This window comes from Rhinoraja longicauda, chromosome 7 (assembly GCF_053455715.1).
Source record: "Rhinoraja longicauda isolate Sanriku21f chromosome 7, sRhiLon1.1, whole genome shotgun sequence".
Classification (NCBI taxonomy): domain Eukaryota; kingdom Metazoa; phylum Chordata; class Chondrichthyes; order Rajiformes; family Arhynchobatidae; genus Rhinoraja; species Rhinoraja longicauda.
This window is the reverse complement of record NC_135959.1, coordinates 73,818,275-73,842,190: the sequence shown is the minus strand read 5'-3', so window position 1 is coordinate 73,842,190 and position 23,916 is coordinate 73,818,275. Positions and strand designations below refer to the sequence as shown.

The following is a 23,916-nucleotide window of genomic DNA, read 5'->3' as shown; positions in this document are numbered from 1 at the left end:
AGGTCGGCTGCAGAAGGCCTTTCCCCCGGGACACAAAAGTGGTCGGTCGGGCGAGGAGAGGGACGTCGATCAATGGCCGAGCCAGTCGAGGACGACGGAGTAGGCCCTGCAGCAGCCTGGGGCTTGCCTGAATCGGGAGCCGTTCCAGTATATCCAGCGCACGGACCCGACTTTGGACTTTTTGTAAACGGCGCCAAAATATGGTGACTCGTGCACGTGTGATCTGTGCTCAAATAATTCCACTGTGCAGTGCACACGTGACAATAAACCACCATTCATATAGGCCGCTAAACAAAAAGTTTCCACGCTACCACAGAACCCGCAGCTCCCGTGGGCCACAGTTTGGAGACCGCTGCTGTAGACCATGTGCTTTGCTCTGGGCCCAAGGTCTTGAACTTCAAATACCTCTTTCCACAGTTAACAAAAATCTGTGTGGGCACATTAAAGACGGGGGTATGTTTTAACACCAATCTACCAATCTCTGCCTTTACTAAGAGATGTCGCATGTAAGTGGGGTGTTCTATATTTTCTATGGTTTTGCTGTGAATCTTTATTGCCAGATGATATTGTCTCATTGGGGTGTTTGGGATGAAGATGACCTAGAGATAATGCTGAAGAACCCATGTGTGCCACGTTATCCGCATAGTGCTGTTCCTTCTGCTCTCCCCATTCACTGCCTGCTTCTTAGTTCATGCTTTCTCTGCTGGCCTTTTGCCTTCTGTTTCCATAGAGCTGGACTTTTATCCCTTGAAGAATGGTGGAATGTCAAATACAGGATTGCTCCACCTTTGCAATTACTTAGAACATTGATCATAGAGGTCCTTGATTTTGATGTCATTCTCATTATATCAATCCTAATCTTTTTTGGTAGAGAAGCCAAGAGTCTCTTCATAGGTGGCAAATAAAATATGGCAGTCTTCGCAGACTGTATTTTGTGTGCCTGTTGCTTTTTATTGGTATGACTGTATGGCAAATCAAATTTCTCGTATGTTGCAAAACATACTTGGCTAATAAAATATAATTATGATTATTATGAGCTGGAAAATAATGTTTTAGCAGCTGTCTAAATTAATTTAAAAAACTGCTTCCCTGATACCAGTGTTGTGCTTGGATAAACTTGAGTGCACACATGTATTAGGCAATTTCCTTTTGCAGCCCTAGAAACTATCAAGATAAATTTAGGGTTTCTTTGCTGACTAGACCATGTTTACTTTCATAAACACAGCAGTCAGTTTCCTGTGGCACTCCATGTAAAGGGTCATCAAATACTCACACGCTGATAGTTAGAGCAATTGTGTTGATATCCTAGTATTGACATCAGATGACGCTCAGCTGGGTCTACACATTCTATCGTGTTATTGCAGCTGCGCCATTTGGGTTTAGTGTCATGTGAATGTTGGGCTACTTTCCATAAACGGAAGAGGAAGATTAAATAACGAGTCACGGACCATTTTCTCACATTGAGCATTCCAGGATAGGATTTTAGTTTGTCGCTTGTACCGACCACTCGGAAATGCATTTTTACTGCACACATTGCGAAAATAGAAAATAATTCTTTAAATGTGAATCAGGAAATTAATTTGAAAACTAGAGATAGGTGTTTTAAAAAAAAAAAATCACTAAGTTATCTACTTGGATGAAATTTCCTGCTGTGCCAATTTAGCTGCTTGCTGATGTAAGGAGCTAGTTTAAAGCAAAGCAATTTATATAAAAAAAGCATTTCCAACAACTACTGATCACTTTTGCAAAACACAAACTGGGGCGGCCCTCTTTCTCAAACTGCTGAAGAACTATTGCTCAAACCTAGTCTAGAACACAACACAACCTTAATTTCTCATTCACCATAGTACCACACCTCACCGCTCTACTGCGGACCGTCACGGCAATTGCCTGGCCACAGTGGAATAATATATATGCTGTTACAAAACAAACATTACATATTAACTTGTGCCGTGTTACGTATACCGATCAGCCAAAACATTATGAAGGAAAATAACTGCAGATGCTGGTACAAATCGAAGGCATCACAAAATGCTGGAGTAACTCAGCGGGCCTGGCAGCATCTCAGGAGAGAAGGAATGGGTGACGTTTCGGGTCGAGACCCTTCTTCAGACTGATGTCAGGAGGGGGCGGGACAAAGAAAGGATGTCGTTGAAGATAGGAAGACAGTGGGAGAACTGGGAAGGGGGAGGGGAAAGAGAGGGACAGAGGAGCTATCTAAAGTTAGAGAAATCAATGTTCATACCACTGGGGTGTAAGCTGCCCAAGCAAAATATGAGGTGCTGTTCCTCCAATTTGCGGTGGGCCTCACTATGACAATGGAGGAGGCCCATGACAGAAAGGTCAGACTGGGAGGGGGAGTTGAAGTGCTGAGCCACCGGGAGATCAGGTTGGTTAAGGTGGACTGAGCGAAGGTGTTGAGAGAAACGATCGCCGAGCCTGCGTTTGGTCTCGCTCATGTAGAGAAGTTGACATCTGGAACAGCAGATACAATAGATGAGGTTGGAGCAGGTGTAGGTGAACCTCTACCTCACCTGGAAAGACTGTTTAGGTCCTTGGATGGAATCGAGGGGGGAGGTAAAGGGACAGGTGTTGTCCTTGGATGGAGTCGAGGGGGGAGGAACATTATGACCTGATGAGCCAAAACATTATGACCACCTGCCTAATATGCTGTTGGTCCTCCGTGTGCAGCCCCATACGCAGCAGGGTGCGATGCACTGTGTATTGTGACACATTCCTCCCGTGACCAACATTATCATTTTCTGTGACTTGTGCCACAGTAGACCTTCTGTCGGTTCGGACCAGACGTGATAGCCTTCGTTGCCCTCGCGCATCGATGAGCCTTGGGCGCCCAACACCCTGTCGCCGGTTTGTGGTTTGTCCCTCCTCGGACCACTGTCGGTAGGTACTCACCACTGCTGACCTGGAGCACCCCACAAGCCTTGCCGTTTCAGAGATGCTCTGACCCAGTCGTCTGGCCATAACAATTTGTGAAAGTCGCTCAGGACTTTACTCCTGTCCACTTCTCCTGCATCCAACACATCAACTTCAAGAACTGACTGTTCACTTGTTGCCTAATATATCCCACCCCTTGACAGGTGCCATTGTAACAAGATAATCAATGTTATTCACTTCGCCTGTCAATGGTCATAATGTTTTGGCTGATAGGTGTATATGTCAATAATTCTGTGCGTTACGTTTAGCTTGACCAGTGTCTGCTTGTCCCAATGAACCCACATAATGCCGTCTCATCAGCTGCAGCATTTATGGTGGAGGCCTGCAGAATTTCATTGGGGTGGAATGCAGGTAACTGGGAATCAACCTCCACAATCTTTGTGCTGAGCCAGGGTGCATTTCCTGCATACTTGTAATGTAGAGGAGGCAAGGAATAGTGGTGAACATCTTTGCATCATTTACAGCTTGTGCCTAAGAGAGTGAGCATGGTGAGGGTTAAATGAAACGAGCGGTTGATGATTATATGTGTGGATAATATAATATCTAGATCATTTCAGACCTACTGTTGGCCACTGCTTCAATAATAGCTGTCCCAATCGTGGCCTGTCCTGCTAGTTTACTTCAGCCACGAGTCCCAACAATGTAGTTTAGTATATTCTTGACATGTGTACGGAGGTACAGTGAAAAGCTATTGTTTGCATGCAATCCAGTCAAATAAAAGACCACGTGAATACAATCAAGCTGTCCATAATGTGCAGATAGCATATAAAGGGTACAACCTTTAGTGCAAAGTTATAACATTAAAGTTTAATAAAGTATGATTTAAAAATTGTTCAAAGGTGGATGTGAGGTCAGGGTCACACTCAAACTGATGAGAGGACCATTCAGTTTCTGAAAACAGCTGGGAAGAAACTTCCTGAACCTGTAGGTAAGCGTTTTCTAACGTCTGTATCTCTTGCCTGATTTGAAAGGGGAGAAGAGGGAATGTCCATGGGTGAGTCTCATCCTCAATTATGCTGGTGGCCTGGCTGAGGCAGCGTGAAATGTGGATGGATTCAGTGGAAAGGAGGTTGATTTAGTTGATGGACTGGGCTGCGTCCAAAACTCACTGTAATTTCATGTGGTCTTGGATGGAGCTGTACCCAAAGTAAGCTGTAATGCACCTCGATAAAGATACTTTCTACAGCATATCTGTAGGAGTGCACCCTCGCTTCCTGAAATCAATCACAATCTCCTTTGTCTTGCTGACATTGAGGAAGAGGTTGGTGTCTTGGCACCAGGTTATGAGGTTCCAAGTTACCTGGAAAAATAGGAAGTGTTTAGGCAAGGTTTGCACAATCTGGCTGTCATGATTAAATAACTGGCATTGTTTGCAAGCTGTGAATATCGCTAAGTATGTGAGGGGAAACCCCAAATCTCCAGATTGTCAGAGATTGTGGAGATGAGAAATGTTGGATGATCTTGAAAGACGACGACATGATGCTCATCGCCTGTTTCCCTTCTGATCAGTGAGCTACTTTTGGGAAGCTTGGAGGAGCATTGATGATTTTCTGCAGTGTATTCTGCAGGCAATGCACAATGCAGTCACAGTGTTTCTGTTAAAGGATGCGAATTTCCCGTTGGTGGTGGGGGTAATGTTTCAAGTGGACCTGTTGGACTTTGATAGTGTTGGCCTTCGGATGTGTTGGTCTTTCATTTATCCAGATAATCACAGAATGAGACGAATTATGGGAGGAAACTGCCATTCTGCTTGGCATTTCTGTGCGGGTCAATAAAGCTTTTCACCCCACCTTCAGGCACTATACTCACAGCCCTGCAGTGTACGGCTCTTCAGTGCTTTGTCCATGTCATGAGGTCTTTGTCTCTTCCACCCTGTGGGGCTCACAACTCATCTTGCTCAATAAAGTAACAATGTGACACAGCACAGTAATACCAGGTAACCAGACCACAGTAGTGTGCAAACCATAAAACTAATATGGTGCAGCCCATGCCAAGGCTGTAGTTGGTGTTTGGGTGGGCTGTGGTTAGTGTTGTGTAGTGTTCAAGAGCCTGATGGTTGCTGGGAAGAAGCTGTTGAACCTGGAGGTTGCGTTTTTTGGATTCCTGTATCGCCTTCCTGATGGTAGCAGCGAGATGAGAGTGTGGCCAGGGTGGTGTGGGTCTTTGATATCAGCTGTCATCTTGAAATAGCACCTCTCCTGTCGATGGTGGGAGGTTAATGAGCGGGCAATGCCCAACACTGGGACTCCATCACCTTCTCCTTGTGTTGACAGACAGCCTGCATCTTATAGTTTGTCTCATCATCACCTTTTGGATCTGTTGGAATTTGGAGTGTCTCCCTCTCTTTATTTGACTGTATAGCTCTCTCCGACCTAGAATATTCCACAGAGAACATATTAATGAGCTCAACAATAATCACTGGTGCCAGATTCCTGGTGCAATGGTGGGGAAGAGATTCATGCCAGGTTTCCTGTTGGCACCGATTCCATTAGTAGTCTTGTTCCTGTGCATGTGTCCTGAATGCTAATCGAGTTACGAGGCCTTTCATAATTTTATACTCCTCAATTGTCTTACCTTATCTCCTCTGTGCCAAGAAAAGCATAACATAAACCATTTAAATCACTTTATTGATCTGTCTTGCTACCTTTGAAGACACTCCTGGTCCTTCATTTTCTTCATGTTTCCCAATTTCCCTTCCTCATCCTGAAACTTTACTTCACTCTTCACTGGGTTAAGTTCCATGATCATATCTCTGCCAAGCTAATGCCCATCTTCCTGCAATCCAAAGCTTTCTCCTCGTAGTCCACCACTTGTATAACTTGAGAACTTCTTTATTGTGTCCCCAGTGTTTGTCTAAATTACTGTTATATATGACAGAAACTAAGGATATGGAGTTCTTCTGAAGCTTCCTTGTAACAACCATCGATTAAGAGAAACATCCATTCACCATTATCTTAATCTTTGCTTCCTGCAACTGAGCCAATTTTCAATGCAATGCACCACTCTCCCTCGGGTCCACTGGCTGCCATTTCTGGCGAGTCGGTCATGTGAGGCAGTATTAAAAGTCTTACTAAAATCAAATAATTGGTGGAACAGAGTTGGAGAGAAGCAGCAGCTTCGAATTTCTGGGCATTAACATCTCGGGTGACCTGTCCTAGTCCCAGCATATTGCAATCGTGAAGAAGTGACACCAGCATCTCTACTTTCTTGGAATTATGGCTGAATTTTTTGCCATACAGAAAAATTTAGTATGGCACTGAATACTCTAACAAACCTCTACAGATCCAAGTAGGAAAAATCCTGACAGCTTGCATCATACCTGGTACGCCATTTCCAACGCACAGGAATGCAAGAGTCCACCATTTGTGCACTCTCTCTGGTCCATCATGGGCAAAGCCCCCCTTCCCCCCTCCATCAAATGCATCTACACGAGGCGCTGCCTCAATAAGGCGGCATCTGCCAACAAGGATCCCCACCATCCGGGCCATGTCCCTTTCTTGCGGCTGCCACCGAGCAGGAAGTACAGAAGCTAAAGTCCCACAGCACGAGGTTCAGGAACAGCTACTTTCCCACATCCTTTGTACCATCCATCAAGGTTTTGAACTGACTTGCCCAACCCTAGTCTTACCTCGGCAATGGAACACCATGAACCTTCATTTGGCCTTCCTGTTTTCTAATTGTATTTTGCACTAATGTCTTGCTTATTTTCATATTCTTGTCGAATCTATGATTGATGTATGTTATCTATAATTTGTTTTGTGTGTTGTCTGAGTCCACTTGCCAGTGATGCTGCAGCAAGCAGGAGTTTCATTGTACCTGTACCTCACTGTACTTGTGCATGTAACAATAAACTCAATATACACTTGGTTTAAGCTATACATCATCAAACTTTTAAAATAATTTATTTGTCAATGGGCGATAGACATTACTGGCGTTGCTAGCATTTATTGTTGCCCGAGCCTCAATTGGCAGTTAAGACCCATGTTGTTATTTGGGAAGTCAGAAGGTGTCAAGAGCAAGTGCGCTCATTTTCCTTTGAAATTAAGGTCATTATATTTTTATATTTATGTTTTATATTTTTTAATTATTTAAAGAGAGCTAGATAGAGCTCTTAAGGATAGCGGAGTCAGGGGTATGGGGAGAAGGCAGGAACGGGGTACTGAAGGGGTCAGCCATGATCACATTGAATGGCGGTGCTGGCTCGAAGGGCTGAATGGCCTACTCCTGCACCTATTGTCTATTGTCTTTGGTCCATGTTTAGAACAAAGTTATAATGAGGCCAAATCCAAACTAGGCCGAGGCATCACTGCTGCTGTGCACTGCCCTCACCAGGCTGTTGAGTGGTGGATGTGCAAAGCCGCAGGATCTTGGAGTCTGCTCTCTCCTGTGTTGTGCCCATTCCCATGTTGTGCCCTGTCCCATTCACTTCAGTGTTTCCCCCACACAGAGCAGCTTACAGACTTTGCTGTCGAGACAAAGCCATTTTCCTTCCAGAGTTGGTAGTGGCAGTGCTCTCCTGTAACTGAGCGTTCAGATATAGCAGTGTTATTCAGCCAAATGGGCCGCAAAGTTAGCAACGGTTGAAGCCATTGAAATGACATATTTCAGATGAAAATTGTTGCACTCTCTGGGTTGTCGTTGATGGTTCCGATTCCATGCTGTGATTGGGCTTGTTAATTCTAGCCCCATCAGGTTTTATAAAGAGACCAGAAAAGAAAACTTAACAGAACTATTTCTTTTGTTAATAAAACAACTTATTTTATTAGTTTTAATCAGTTTTGTCATTGTGTGATGTTAACTGTTGCAGCCCATTTACTAACACCGAACAGCCACTGTTACAAAATAATGAAGATGGCAACAAGACTTTTAATTCCTTAAAATCACGTTTTGTTTGACAGTGTGAGGCCACATGCAAACTGGAGGAACAGCATGTCATATTCTGCTTGGCAAGCTTACAACCCAATGATGTGAACATTGAATTCTCCAATTTCAAGTAATACCCCTGCACCCACGCAATTTCCCCACCACCTCTTCACCTTTCTCCTTTTCTGCTCTCGCCTTTGTCACTTACTCCACCCATCTGCCAATTAATTCCCCCCACTGGTATCCTATTACTTAAGTCACAATCATACAGCATGGACACAGGCTTTTTAGCCTGCTTGGCCCATCTACATTAGTCTCACTTGCCCGTGTTTGGCCCATATACCTCTAAACCTTTCTTATCCATGTACCTGTCCAAAAGTCTTTTAAATGTTATCATAGTTTCTGCCTCATTAACTATTGCTCAACTGATCAAGATCTTGCTGTAACCTTTGACAACCACCTTCCCTATCTATACCACCAACTTTTGTGTCATCTGCAAACTTGCCAAATGGCCATGTAGTCAATAGTCAATGTTATTTGTCAAATACACATAAATGTGCAGTGAAATGACAGATTACTCACAGTCCAACAATAAGAGCAATAAAAATAAGCAATAACACACACAATCATAAACCAACACCAAACAAAAAGAAACATCCAAGTCGTTGATAGAAACTGTTCGCCAGGTTTTATCCCATCCCCACCTCCCTTTTCCAGCTTTCTCTGCCTTACTCCATCAGTCCAAAGAATGGTCCTGACCCAAACCGTCGTCTGTCCATTCCCTCCACAGCTGCTGCCTGATCTCTATTTTGTGTTTAGCTCAAGATTCCAGCATCTGCAGTTTCTCACGATCGTGTTATTTATCCTTAACCATCCCTGATATATGGTTTAGTGCTAAATAGTCAGTTTTTCTTAATCTTTGTCATCAAGGTCAAAATGCAGAATAACTATAACAGTTGTTTCAGTGATGTAGTTCATTTTGTGTCTGTTTATTCTTGTACTGCAATGATTAAGCACTTCGAGAAACATACCTCTAGATCCCATTATCTTTGTACTCAACTAGTCCATTGTTCAGGAAGGAAAGTCTGAAGAAGGGTCTCGACCCGAAACGTCACCCATTCCTTCTCTCCAGAGATGCTGCCTGATCCGCTGAGTTACTGCAGTATTTTGTGTCTATCTTTAGTCCATTGTTCAGTTGTATTTTCCCACCTCGGTTCTTGGTGAACAGTGGCATTTCTATCCAAGAAATGGCCTCCGTATTTGGATTGCACTGGGGCACTACGGTAGGCTTTTAGTGCTGGGGTTGGCAATATACAGCGCTAGTAGTAAAAACAACAGACATTTACTCCCTATTGGTATCAAGGGAAAACCACAAGCTTTTCTGTGTAGTAAAACTGTGACAGATGGTGGGGGAAGGGCAGAAAGGCGGTGTGGAGGATGGGATGATCCACTGATCTGAAAGACGTTACTGTGTCTCCAACCACAACAGCTTGTTCATTTGCATTTCACCTTACAGCATATTTGTAAAATAACTGCTTCCTGTTAAACTGTAGCAGCAGCAAGATGTTTGTCTTAAATTAGTAAGCAAAAGGTCACAAGGAACGCAGCTGGCAATGATAGTTATTTCCTGTCATCAACAGTGCATGCTATCAACAAACTTAATGCAGAATGTAAACCTCAAAATATCAGTAATGCTGAGGTAACAAAGCAACATGAAATGCATAGGGAAGAATTCACAACTCTAACTTGTGGCACTGTGCTGTGTACAAAACAATCTTACAGTTGCCATGGAGTTGACTAAGCATTTATCAAGCCTTTATTGTTCAATTTCGCACACTGTCCTGGATGGAGTCCAAGTTAAAAGTTAAAATGAAAGACTGCTGGCTGGTGTCTGTGTCTGTCTGTATATGCACGTGCATGTGTGCACACATCTGCATTTACATAGAACGTGTTACAAATTATAACGCTAATCTTTAGCTCTATCGTGTGTTTTTCTCTTTTTAAGAAAGGGAAGAAAGGGGGGGGAAGAGAGAAAACGGGAGATTATAGACCAGTTAGTCTGACATCAGTGGTGGGGAAGATGCTGGAGTCAATTATAAAAGACGAAATTGTGGAGCATTTGGATAGCAGTAACTGGATCATTCCGAGTCAGCATGGATTTACGAAGGGGAAATCATGCTTCACTAATCTTCTGGAATTATTTGAGGATGTAACTAAGAAAATTGACAGGGGAGAGCCGGTGGATGTGGTGTACCTCGACTTTCAGAAAGCCTTCAACAAGGTCCCACATAGTCAAGTCAAGTCAAGTCAATTTTATTTGTATAGCACATTTAAAAACAACCCACGTTGACCAAAGTGCTGCACATCTGATTAGGAAAAAAAAGAAACATACAGTGGCAGGCAGCCAAACACAACGGCGCGGCCATCTTGAACAAAATGTTTAACTAAAGCAGAATGGTGTCCCGCGGCCGCGCTGCACCGGGCGATGGAAGGCCCCGCGGCCGAGCCGCACCGGGCGATGGAAGGCCCCGCGGCCGAGCCGCACCGGGGAGATTAGTGGGCAAAATTAGAGCACATGGTATTGGGGTAGGGTACTGACATGGATAGAAAATTGGTTGACAGACAGAAAGTAAAGAGTAGGGATAAATGGGTCCCTTTCAGAATGGCAGGCAGTGACTAGTGGGGTATCGCAAGGCTCGGTGCTGGGACCGCAGCTATTTACAATATATATTAATGACTTGGATGAAGGGATTAAAAGTACCATTAGCAAATTTGCAGATGATACAAAGCTGGGTGGTAGTGTGAACTGTGAGGAAGATGCTATGAGGTTGCAGGGTGACTTGGACAGGTTGTGTGAGTGGGTGGATGCATGGCAGATGCAGTTTAATGTGGATAAATGTGAGGTTATCCACTTTGGTGGTAAGAATAGGAAGGCAGATTATTATCTGAATGGTGTCAAGTTAGGAAAAGGGGACGTACAATGAGATCTGGGTGTCCTAGTGCATCAGTCACTGAAAGGAAGCATGCATGTACAGCAGGCAGTGAAGAAAGCCAATGGAATGTTGGCCTTCATAACAAGAGGAGCTGAGTATAGGAGCAAAGAGGTCCTTCTGCAGTTGTACAGGCCCTAGTGAGACCACACCTGGAGTACTGTGTGCAGTTTTGGTCACCAAATTTGAGGAAGGATATTCTTGCTATTGAGGGCATGCAACACATAGGTTTACTAGGTTAATTCCTGGAATGGCGGGACTGTCATATGTTGAAAGACTGGAGCGACTCGGCTTGTACACACTGGAATTTAGAAGGATGAGAGGAGATCTTATCGAAACATATAAGATTATTAAGGGGTTGGACACGTTAGAGGCAGGAAACATGTTCCCAATGTTTGTGGGAGTCCAGAACCAGGGGCCACAGTTTAAGAATAAGGGGTATGCCATTTAGAACGGAGATAAGGAAGAGAGTTGTAAATCTGTGGAATTCTCTGCCTCAGAAGGCAGTGGAGGCTAATTCTCTGACTGCATTCAAGAGAGAGCTAGATAGAGCTCTTAAGGATAGCGGAGTCAGGGGGTATGGGGAGAAGGCAGGAACGGGGTACTGATTGAGAATGATCAGCCATGATCACATTGAATGGTGGTGCTGGCTCAAAGGGTCAAATGGCCTCCTCCTGCACCTATTGTCTATTGGCCTTTTCTATTTATTACATGTTTGTAAAACAGCTGATTCCTGTTAAACTAGCTCTAATTTTCTTTCTTGCAACCCCTTCTCTCTGAACCCAAATATTTGGTAAATGTGTGACTGGTTTCCTGATAACACTGACAGAAACCGCAGTGAAACACCTTGGTGACGTTAACTTGGACATTTGTGGTGATGGAAATCTCCTGATCTCTGACCCTTTGTCACTCTTGACCATCTCAAGAGTGATGAGTGGCATGACCCAGAAAGGCTGCACTTGAATTGAATATTTTATTGTCACATGTGACAAGTCACAGTGAAATCCTTTGCCTGCAAGCCCAAGGAATGCAAATAGTCACCCATAAAGGGCGCTTGCAAAGTTACAAATCCCCCCTCCCTCCCTCACGGCAGTCCCCCCTACGCCAGGTCCCCGTTGCTCTTCCCCCTCCCTCACAGCGGTCCCCCCATGCCGGGTCCTCCTTTATTCTTTCCCTCGGCAGCGGTGTCCTCGCCTCCAAGTGTCCGTCCTCGTCCGTCAGTCGGCGCCATCATCGACCTCCGCACTGACCTCTCCACTATCGCCGCCGGGTCCTCTCTGGACGCCTCTGTGGCACCAACCATTCAGTGTGTTGTGCAGCCCACTCCCCATGGGGGCAAGCGGATTTACAAGGCAGCTGCACTGGTAAACTGCAAATGTACTGGTCTAAAGGTCTTTGTATGAAGTTGGTAAAGACTACACAAAACCCTTTCCTTTTTTGAACATGGATAGGTGACGTTTCACATCGGATTCCTTCAGATTCTTGCAGATATTCTTGCATGCCCTAATCTTGGCGGTAAATGTACAGGACTAACTACAGAAAATGTTTAAGTACTTTTACAGAGGTAGAAACAAGAGTTAACATTTCATGTCAATGACATTTCATTAGAACAGGTTAAGTGAGAGTAAATATATTTCAAAATGCAGAAACAGCTAGTGATGGATAGAATAAAAGGGAACGTTTGATAGGACGGAGACTAAGATCATACAGGTGATATGAAAGCTTCGAAGAGAAGATGATTAATTAATCAGTAATTTGACTAGAGGAGGTGAACATAGGGAGATGACCGAGGACAGAAGAGCAAACTTCTGTTAAACAGCTGGAGATGCATAATGTCACTGGGCACTCAGCACTTTGCGTCAGTGAAGAGAGAGAAAAACTAAGCTCATGTCACAGGTGGATGATCTTGGATCAAATTGACTGGTGCTGACAAGGGAAAAGTTGGTCACATGAAATTGTTGAATTCATTACTGAGGGGAGCAGGCTCTAGCTAGAAGGTGAGATGTTGTTTCTGGAGGCAACCGGATGCTCAGTCAACCTTGCCGACTGAATGGAGATGTTTTACAAAGTGGACACCGAATCTGCATTTGCTTTTTCCAATGTAGAGTGGACCATTAACTCTTGAACAAAAGTAAATTGGAATTCATACAAGTGAATCACAGCATCACCTGGAATGCCTTGCGTTTGAAGACCTGGCTGATCAGCAGATCCACGAAGCAAGATCAGTAACAATCTTATTGCCTCAACTACCTGCTCCGGCTGCTCACTCCATATACCCAACAAGGGAAAAGTTTCCCCTTCTATCAGATCATCCCTCGGCCTCCTGCCCTCCAAGGACGAAAGTCTTAGCCTGCCCAATCATTCACAGGCCCTTGAGTACTGGCAACATCCTCGTGAATCTTCTCTGACTCCTTATAGCTTAATGGCATTTTTCGAAGCAGGGTGACCAAAACTGTGCACTGCTCCCCAGTGCGGCTCATCCCATATGTTCTTCAACTGCAACATATTGTCAAATTTCTGTACTCAATTCCCTGACTGATATAGGTCAGCGTGCTAAATGCCTCCTTGATTACTTTACTTGCCTGCGATGTCACATTCAGGGAACTGTGTACCAGTGCTCCCAGATCCTTCTATTCTACACCAATCCCCAGGGTCCTTCCATTCACTGTGAAGGTCCTGCCCTGGTTTGACTTCCCAAAATGCAGCACCTGAAATTGTTATTAGTGTGTCCCATGTATTTGACCACAACTGGAACACCTTCTCAAACACATTTTAGATAAGCACATAATTTATCTGACGCATACCTACTCATTTTTTACAAATATAAAGCAACTCATCGCAGAATGTTGATGCTTAAAATGATTACAGCATGCCTTATTCCTTAAATTCCTTATTTCAATTCCTTATTTCACATTTTGATATCTCGGGAGACATTTTTATTTTACTGGACAGATTTGGAAATTTTGATCTCCAGATCTGTAATATCTGTGAATCAATTGTTCGTTTACATGGGAACATGATGTGATTGTTGAAATGTGTGAGAGATGAAGGCAAATTGCAAGCTTATCAATGCTGTAATGAGGTTCATCCTCAGCTGAGATCTGAACCTGCACGCCCTCTTTCCCCAAGGAGCTTTTGTTAACATGAAGATTTTATGTTTGCATTATTTTGGTGTCTGCTATGAAGTCGATACCTTTTTACAGAAAGTTGAACATAAAACAGTTGAAAGGTATCAGAAGGATGTTTTTGTGTTTGGCATGGGTTGGTGTAAATGTTGGAAGGCATCGATTTCTAGTAAATATTGTGAAATATCAATTGGCTCTGCAGAGTTTAAAATGGTGATGGTTTACATTTCCACCGTGTCCTTGAAGCAACCAGCGATCAACTTTACACAGCTGGTGGAGCAGCGGCTGAAATGGAGGAGTTCTTGATATCATTATTGTACATCGCTTTTCACTGACTGAATCTCCTGCCTGACATTAATGAGAAGACCATGTAATTAACATTTACTAATTTTGAGTAATGGCTGTGGTGTGTGACCACTTCAGGCACAAGGCGTGATAGCCCGCGTGGTTTTTTGGATAAGTTATTTGACGTACATATGGTCCTTTAACTCATTCTCTGCCCGCCTTACAGACTGTGGGAAAATGGTTCTTCCATATTCTTACCGAACTGCACGGGGATATGTATAGAAGAAGGGGAATTTGTATGATCAAATTCAAACATTTCATTGCGCCTTTATTTAGTTATTCATTACAGGTAGTAAGACTTCAAAATGTGGCAAAGGATGTCTAACTTTGCAAATGCCAATTATGTTTGGCACCTTGCACATATATTTACGATCTACTCTAATGCAGAGTAGTGCAGGCATGGCAAACTATACATCTCTTTAATTACACAATTCTAACAAAGTAAATGGATCTGTTATAAAAATGATAAATGACTAGATGTGTCATAAAGGACACCTTTTATTTGAAAGTAGACACTTAGTGCTGGAGTAACTCATTGGGCCAGGCAGCATCTCTGGAGAAAAGGAATAGGTGATGTTTCTAGTCGAGAATCTTCTTCAGACTCTATTCCATCTTAGAGGTTTCCTAGAAGTTTGGAAGGAAAGAGTGGAAGAAATGACTAGTAATAGAAACAAGACCATGCAAGGCAGCAATATAACTTTGGTTTTCATGCTCTACAAATACAAATCCCTGTAATAACATTTTACTTATTGTTCCCTGTTCTGGCAGTCCAGTCTGATCATTTCCCAGGTCCATTTCAGAGCTCATTCTGTCTGATAACCACCTTGGCTAAATAAAATTGCAAACAAAGATTTTTTCTATCCAAACTTGCATTTGGAACCTGCCACATCTGTTGCTGTAACATGAATAAGCAACAGCTGCATTCATTAAATTATTATTAAACTTCGGTGGGTACCTTTCATTTGACATCACTGTTTTGAAGTTACATTAGATTTGTCGAATGATTAAATATCATACAAATTTAAATATACAATGAGACTGAACCATTGTGTACTATTTCTGAATGAAATGGGATGCTTTAAATGAGTGCTATAGTATTCAGTGTGGCTGTTCCTAGTGCTATGGTAACATCTCGTTAAAATGATTTAGAAATACAGTATTAAAAATCCAACTCAGGAATAGGTTTTAAGACAGGCTGATTAACTGGTTGCATATGTGCTCTTTCATGCTAAACGTAGGAACCCACTTGGCAGGCGTCGTTCTGCTTATAGCAGATGGCAGTTTGTGGCAGGATTTCTTAGTTCAGCAATTGAACTGTAATGTACAGCCGCCCTGGAGTCTTGCGTCATCAGTGTGCACAGATAAGCTTCCTCTCTCAATTGAGTGGGATTCCATGGGGCAGACACTGGCATCATGTCGAGGTATTATTAACCGGGGTAGCAACAAAGGAAATAGATTGAGATCTTGCAGCTTACCATCTTAGCTCACCAACCCCAACCTTTCACCTCTTCCACTCACTTTATGGGCCTCCTCTCATTTTCTCATTCGCTGAATGTGTAGATACATAAGTAGATCATGTGCCTCTGACGAAATATTGTACGCCTGTTGTTGCTGGTTTGTGGAATTGGGGATGGGGGGGGGGGAGGATTCCGAACAATATTTAAAAAGCTGTGGAGGGCAGTAGGGTGACAGTAGTGGCAGTAACAAAAGCTGGATTAATGTGCACTCGTTTATTCTGTTTAGAACATGCCGTGTGCGCGCTGCACCCGTGTATTCTGTTCAGAACATGCAGTGTACGCGCTGCACGCGTGTATTCTGTTCAGAACATGCAGTGTACGCGCTGCACGCGTATATTCTGTTCAGAACATGTAGTGTACGTGCTGCACCCATGTATTCTGTTTGGAACATGTAGTGTACACGCTGCACCCGTGTATTCTGTTCATAACATGTAGTGTACACGCTGCACCCGTGTATTCTGTTTGGAATATGTAGTGTACGTGCTGCACCCGTGTATTCTGTTTGGAACATGTAGTGTACGTGCTGCACCCGTGTATTCTGTTCAGAACATGCCGTGTACATGCTGCACCCATTTATTCTGTTTGAACATACAGTGTATATGGTGCACCCATGTATTCCGTTTGGTACAGGCAGTGTGAACGATGTTCTCAATAAATAGCATTTGTGATGCTGTTGAAGTCATTTCTCCTCTGATCCACAAATGATTTGTAATGTTGAAGCCACAGTTCCTTTAAAACTCAGTCCTCCAACTCCTAATTGTACTAAATGTTTTGGATTGTAATTCCCCACTGGGACTATCTTAGATCGTGAATCTCGGTCGGCATGGATGAGATAGGCCAAAGGGACAGTTTCTGACCCTTCTGCATTTATTGGACAGCTATAGTAACCCTTGTCTTTGAAGTGCTAAGACATGGAGAAATTAATAAAATGGATATCCATTCCTTCTCTCCATTTTATGAATAAATACCTTCGATTTGTACCAGCATCTGCAGTTATTTTCTTATACTTTATGTCCTATCCATGTAGTTACATGGATTGCATGCAGCACAGCAAACTGCCCACAACAATTGTAGATATTTGGATAATCGTCTTTGAGTGTGAAAATATGGTATTGTGGGGAAGTGGTAGAAGGAGGCAAGGGAGCAAAACTAGCGTGAACAGTGGTTTCAATTTCAATTTTCAACTTTTGCAGATACAGCATGGAAACAGGCCCACTGAGTTCATGGCAACCATCGCCTGTTCAGACTAGTTCCATGTTATCCCACTTTCACATCTACTCCCTCTGAAGACCTCAATAAAGAAAGGAATGGCAACCAATGTGAGGGAATTCCCTGTGAATGTTTCCCAGTTTCTAATGACAAGGCACTTGTCAGACTAATTTTCTGGTCTTTGCTGATGCAGCAGTATGTTTCATTGACCCTGACCAAGGAGTGGAGAAATTAGCCACTCTCGTGATTGTTATCCAGCGTGTTAGTGTTTTTCCATTAACGTCTGCTGAAGATAGAATTGGCTTGCCTGTGATTTTTTTTCCGAGGAATTAATGGTTTGGCAACTGTCACCGTCAAAACTGACAATAGAAAATGGCTGTGGAATAAGTAGGTGTTTGGAGAAAAGATGTTCTTATAAATACTGCCGGCTGCATTTGGCAAGAGTGTTGTTGAAAGGGGAATATGTGATCTATGAAGTCCTTGGGACAGATAGATCTGCTTCTCAGTCAAACAAAATGGGTGCAGACAAGATAATTTTGTCTTTTTTATCACGACAGAAAGCATGACTCACGAATTGTAAAAATGTATGTTTCAGGTTTAAAGATCACAAAGATATCTAGAGTCTTACGGCAGAAACGGGGCCTTCAGACCAATTTGCCCACACTGACTGATATGGCCCTTCTACACTAGACCCACCTGCCTGCATTTGCCCCATATCCCCTTAAACCTACCCTATCTATGTACCTGTCCTGATGTCTTTTAAATATTGTGATAGTACCTACCTCAACTACCTCCTCTGGCAGTTCGTTCCATATACCCACCACCCTTGCATTAAAAAAAAGTTAAATCTTTCTCCCCTCACCTTAAACTTATGTCCTCTGGTTCTTGATTCCCCTACTCTGGGGGTAAAAGGCTCCACCCATTGACCCAGTCGATGCCTCTCAGGATTTTATTCACTTCATAAAATCACCCCTCATAGAAACATAGAAAGTAGGTGCAGGAGTAGGCCATTCAGCCCTTCGAGCCAGCACCGCCATTCAATATGATCATGGTTGATCATCCAAAATCAGTACCCCGTTCCTGCTTTTCCCCCCATATCCTTTGATTCCATTAGCCCTAAGAGCTAAATCTAACTCTCTTGAAAACGTCCAATGAATTGGCTTCCTTTGCCTTCTGTGGTCAACAATTCCACAGATTCACAACTCTGGGTGAAAAAGTTTCTCCTCGTCTCATTTCTAAATGGCCTAGCCCTTATTCTTAAATTGTGACCCCCTGGTTCTCCACCAGCATCGGGAATTTTTTTCCTGCATCTAGCCCGTCCAAGATTTTTTTCTGTATCTTTTAGATCCCATCTCACCCTGAATTCCAGTGAATACAAGCCCAGTCGGCCCATTCTTTCATCATATGTTAGTCCCGCCATCCCGGGAATTAACCTGGTGAACCTAAGCTGCACTCCCTCAATAGCAAGAATATCCTTCCTCAAATTAAGAGACCAAAACTGCGCACAATACTCCAGGTGTGGTCTCACCAGGGACCTGTAGATCCACTAGATCCTCAATCCCCATGTATTTCTGAGCAGTTTTGGGTCTCATATCTGAGGGAGGATGTGCTGGCATTGGAGAAGGTCCAATGGAGGTTTCCACGAATGATCCTAGGAATGATTGGGTTAACAATTGAGTGTTTGAAGGCACTGGGCCTGTACTCGCTGGAGTTTAGAAGGATGAGGTGGGACCTCATAGAAACTTACCGAAAAGTGAGAGGCTTGGATAGAGTGAATGTGGAGAGGATGTTTCCACTAGTGGGAGAGTCTAGGACCAGAGGCCATAGCCTCAGAATAAAAGGACTACCTTTAGAAAGGAGATAAGAAGGAATTTCTTTAGTCAGAGTGGTGAATCTTGGAGTAGACCCAGACCACTGTGGAGGCCAAGTCAATGGATATTTTTAAGGGAGATTGACAGATTCTTAAGTAGTAAGGGTGTCAGATTTTGGGGCGAAGGCAGGAGAATGAGCTAATCGGGAAAAATCAGCCATGATTGAATGGTGGAGTAGATTTGATGGGTTAAATGGCCTTATTCTGCTCCTAGAACTTAAGAAACACGACATCAGTACCTATTCATATCTTTGGTTTCCCCTTCCTTTGGCTCAGTCTCAAGAAGGGTCTCAACCTGAAACAACACCTATTCCTTTTCTCCATAGATGCTGCCTGACCTACTGAGTTACTCCAGCATTTTGTGTCTATCTCTTGTAGGTTTAAATTAGTGCAGGTTTAAATGAGTGTTCTGACAATGAAGGTTGTTGAGAAGGATGGTGTGGAATCAACACTGTGGTGGGATAATGTCAGCATACTTGGCTCTTTCCATCCAGCACACTCCCTATTTAACTCTTGAAAAAGAGAGAGACGTCTTAAAAGGTCAGTGGATTAGCTGTTCATCGTGGAGCCCACATCCTTTGGCCTACTTGTGTAGCTGTGGTGTTGGTGCATGTGCCAACCTATGTGTAGATGGTACAAAAATGGAACAAAATATATTTATAACTGTGGTGTTACATTTAACATGCAAATGTGTTTGCAGTCTAAAGATAAGTCTCGTAGTTGAGATTACTTTCTGTTGAGTTCAAGGTTATTTGATTGGATCTGAATATAGATGGTCGTAGTTCCGGCTGAATGTTTTGTGGATGCCAAACCACTTATGGCTTAAATCCATTAAAATAACGGGGATGCCATAAAATCGCAAAGTTTTTGCCTGCTAATATTGCAACATTCATTGCTAGCCTATAATCATTTAAAATCTGTGTACATACTGTAAATCAGTTCAACTTAATGGAATAATTTAGTTGGTCAGTCAAAACCTTATTACATGATTAATAACAGTGTAAAGAAACATAATTACAATGACATATTTCAGGAGATGGAATATGAATAATAGAACAATGTAAATAATTTGAATATTCAGTGTAAAAGCCATGCAAATTTACTGTGGCTTAAAATGCAAGGCCAGGTTATTTGGATGGATCAGTTAATTGATCACTATTGTGCGGAACTGGGAAATTTCTCCTGTTAGAGTTGCAATTTAACTCCAGGTTTCCTCTTTACTTTGATGCTGATGTATAAACGCAGACTCAGCCCTGTACTGGAATTGCAGGGGACCATTTGCTTTTGTAATCATCTTTACAAGAGCAGATTCTTCTGATAGTTGAGTAACATTCTGAGAGGTGGGAAAAAAGGGAAAAATTAGCGAGATGCCTTGTGGCAAGAAACGGTTGATAGAGAGCAGTGAAATTAATGAGATTTGATAGGAACCTTGATAGAATAGAAAAGAGAATCTGAAAATAGGATGAAAGGAATGATGTTAACATTGAAATACAATGGACATGCAGGGAATACTCGGGGTGGGCAACAGTTATGGACAATAGATAATAGGTGCAGGAGGAGGCCATTCGGCCCTTCGGCCCTTCAAGTCAGCATCACCATTCAATGTGATCATGGCTGATCATTCTCAGTCAGTATCCCGTTCCTGCCTTCTCCCCATACCCCCTGACTCCGCTATCGTTAAGAGCTCTATTTAGCTCTGTACACAAGAACTGTACACAATATTTAGAGTCATACCACATGGAAACAAGCCCTTCAGCCTAAAGGGCCTATCCCAGTTAGGCAATTTTTAAGGCGACTGCTAGCGACTAGGCTGTCACCGCACGTTCGCCAGGGTATTGCAGGCATGATCGTGAGTAGTCTCTAATGAGTCGTAGCAGATTTCGGATCGTCGCGGAAAATTGATTCGGTTTGATATTTTTTGGCGACAGCTGGCTTGACGCCAATGATCGTAGCTTGTCGTGGGCGCTGTCGCGTGTTGTCGCCAGGTGTGGTAGGTTGTCGCCGATACTGAGGACGGATGAATTTCATTGGCGACTACCAACGTCAACCGGCGACAGGTACCGGGATCAGGTGAAGACAAGTTGCGACAGGAACTGTCAAAACCCGTCCACAGAAGTTCAGCTGCAACAGCCAGCTGTGGAATGGGGGCGGAGACCACGATGCTGTCAGAGGGGGGCGGGCACCTGACCATACCGACAGCAAGGTCCGCCAAGATAGATTTTAGATAGATTTTGTAATTGTTTGAAGTTTATTTTTAATGTAGTTATTTTTGCATGTAATTATCCACCTTTCATAGGAATATAGTTTGTAGATAAAGTAGATTTTGGACATTAAAAAAAAAAATTAGAGTCTGAAGTTATTGCATTTCTAAGTACTTTCAAATATTCTAGTTTAATTTATTTTGACCAATGAAATAAACACTGGCACAGGCATTGCACTGCATTTAAAAGAGAACTCTTTTCATTTATTTAGATCAATGAAGCAAGCACAAAGACAAGCAATTCACTGCATTGAAAGGCAAACTCTTTTCATTTATTTCGATCATTGAAACAAAACCAACACAACCAATGCACTGCATAGAAAAATAAACTCCTTTGGGAGGGTGTGGGGGGGGGGGGGCACTGAAAAGGGGCTTGGGTTGTGGTCTTTTGGGGCTCTCTTCCTGGAGTGGCGGACCTCTGCTTGTGGACTGGGCTGTTTGCTGCTGGTCTTCAGATCATGTCATTCTGCCATGGTACGCTGCCTAGTTCGGAGTTGTAGTAAGTGCAGGTTGACGTCAGTTGTCATAGCTTGTCGTAGTCCCTGTCGTAGTGGACATCCTAGGTCGCGAAGACTGGGTCGCCGGTTGTCAGCATCTTGCCATCGCCTAGGGGGTAGGTTGTCGTGGTCATTGTCGTAGACATTGTCATAGGGTAAATTTTTTTAAAAAAAATTAGCGATCTGCTACGACTTTGACAGTCGCCTTAAAATTGGCATAACTGGGACTGGCCTTTAACTCATCCATACTGACCAAGCTGCCCCATTTGCCCACATTTGGCCCATATCTCTCTAACGGAAAGGTTGAAAGGACCAAATGCGAGCAAATATGTCCATCTAACTGTCCAAATGTTGCTATAGTACATGCCTCAATTACCTCCTCTGGTGTACCATATACCCACCTCCGTCTGTGTGGAAACAGGCTGCCCCTTGGATTGCTATAAAATCTTTCCCCTCTCACCTTAAACCTCTGTCCTCTGCTTCGTGATTTCCCTACCGTACACTAGGTAAAAGATACTGTGCATTCACTCCAACTGTTTCCCTCGTGATGTTATGCTATATAATACTTAAGGTGGGATCATTACGCAAATGTAGTAAGACATTTTTATACTTGCATTTAAATTCTATTTTTAAATGAAGCCAACGTAACATTTAACTTCCTGACAACTTGACATGTATAGAAGGTCACGTGAGTCTCTCTGAACATCAATTTTTGCCAATTATCACCAATTGAACAAATGCTTGTTTCAGTTTTATGCACTAAAGTGGATGACTCCCTGTTTTCCGACCTGATCTTCCATCTGCCTTTTCAAGCCTCTTTACAACCCTGTTATTTTATTTTAAACGGTTTACCGATGGCAGCAATGGGCAGCCTCGGGAGACAATACTCCAAGAATGAACAGTTCAAAGCAAAACCTCATAAATTTAAGGGTATAAATGACCAGGAGGCCAAACTAACAGATTGTTAGAATGTTTTTAGTCTTGCATGCCAGCGTTTAAAGATTTTCTCTTTTCCCTCAAGTTTTCCAGTCTTTGGGTAAATTGGTTTTGGGGAATTTATGATCCCAACAAAAATTCCACTAGTTTTGTTTTTAAAGGGACATCCTTTCTGAAAATCACATTGCAATTATCTGTTCTTTTTCCATTCCTTTCCTGCTGCTGTCTTTTCAACCTATTTTTAGCATCAGCTGATGACGTTGCCAGTTTTGTCTTGAAGTTATTGAGCTCAGCAGTCTGAATCAACGTGCTCAAAAGATGGCCATTAATCCACAGCACTGCAGAGACCTGCATCCCAGTCCTTCCAATGCATGTTTGCAAGGAACATTAGTTGTATTGAAATATATTGAGCCAAAGGCAATAAAAAATGACTTAGAAAAGAACTGGCAATGTTTATTTGTGTAAATACTCTGTATTAAAATCTATAATTGTTTTCTTTTTTCCGTCTGTTTTGGTAGGTCATTGGCTGAGAGCTGTGCTGGAAGTGTGAGTGATTGGGCCTCACTTTATTGGTAACTGAGTAAGTACAGTCTCATTCTTTCCGAATTGTGCACTGTTCTTGTGGAATACTTTTGAGACCTTGCTTTTGTCAGATGTGATGATCGGAGCCGTTCACAAGGAAATGCCTGTGGTTAGTGCAATAGGTTATTTGTAAGGTTTCTTTAAAACAGTGTTACCACAATGCTGCAAAAAGGAGGATAGGAAAGACTAGACTAACCCAGGAAGAAGCTCCAGTCAGAGTCTGACATAATACACAGCACTAAACATGCTGCATATGCAATAAGTCGAAGTGGGCATATCCTGCGAAGTCACCACCTACATGCCTACACTATTCATCCAGAGACATGCATTTAAATTACATCTCAGCAGCTGCAGAATTTACATCTGGAACCCGTCATGATGTGGGACTGGAGCACTGTAGACTCTGGACATGGGGAGAGATTGGATTCCCCGGAGCCAGGGAGGCCAAGGAAGCACATGGACTAAGAGAGGCGTCGATAGTCATTTATTTCATGTGGCAACGCTATCAGCAAGAGGGTATGGGATAATTTGAGGAGAAGCAGTTTTCAAGTGGATTCAAGGGACGAGGTTTTGTTTTACCCAGTGGTTAGTATCTGGATTTTGCACAGATGGTAGAATCGGATACATCTACCATGCTTAGGGGGCATTTAGACAACACGCAGTCAAAGCACAGTGGGATACTGTCCTAATACAAGCAAATGGGATGTGTAGATGGGCAGAAAGGTCGGCATAAATATGATGGGTCAAAGAGATATTTCTGCACTGTA

General features: G+C 43.1%; 1 protein-coding gene across 5 annotated transcripts in view; it reads left to right on the top strand.

The window, feature by feature from the left end:
* LOC144595389 (F-box-like/WD repeat-containing protein TBL1X) overlaps positions 1-23,916 on the top strand; it is a 297,826-nt gene that overhangs the window by 143,812 nt on the left and 130,098 nt on the right. For all 5 annotated transcript variants that reach the window (XM_078402880.1, XM_078402879.1, XM_078402878.1 and 2 more), the window contains one exon: positions 23,086-23,147. The gene's annotated coding sequence lies outside the window, so the exon portion shown is untranslated. The remainder of the gene's footprint in view (positions 1-23,085; positions 23,148-23,916) is intronic.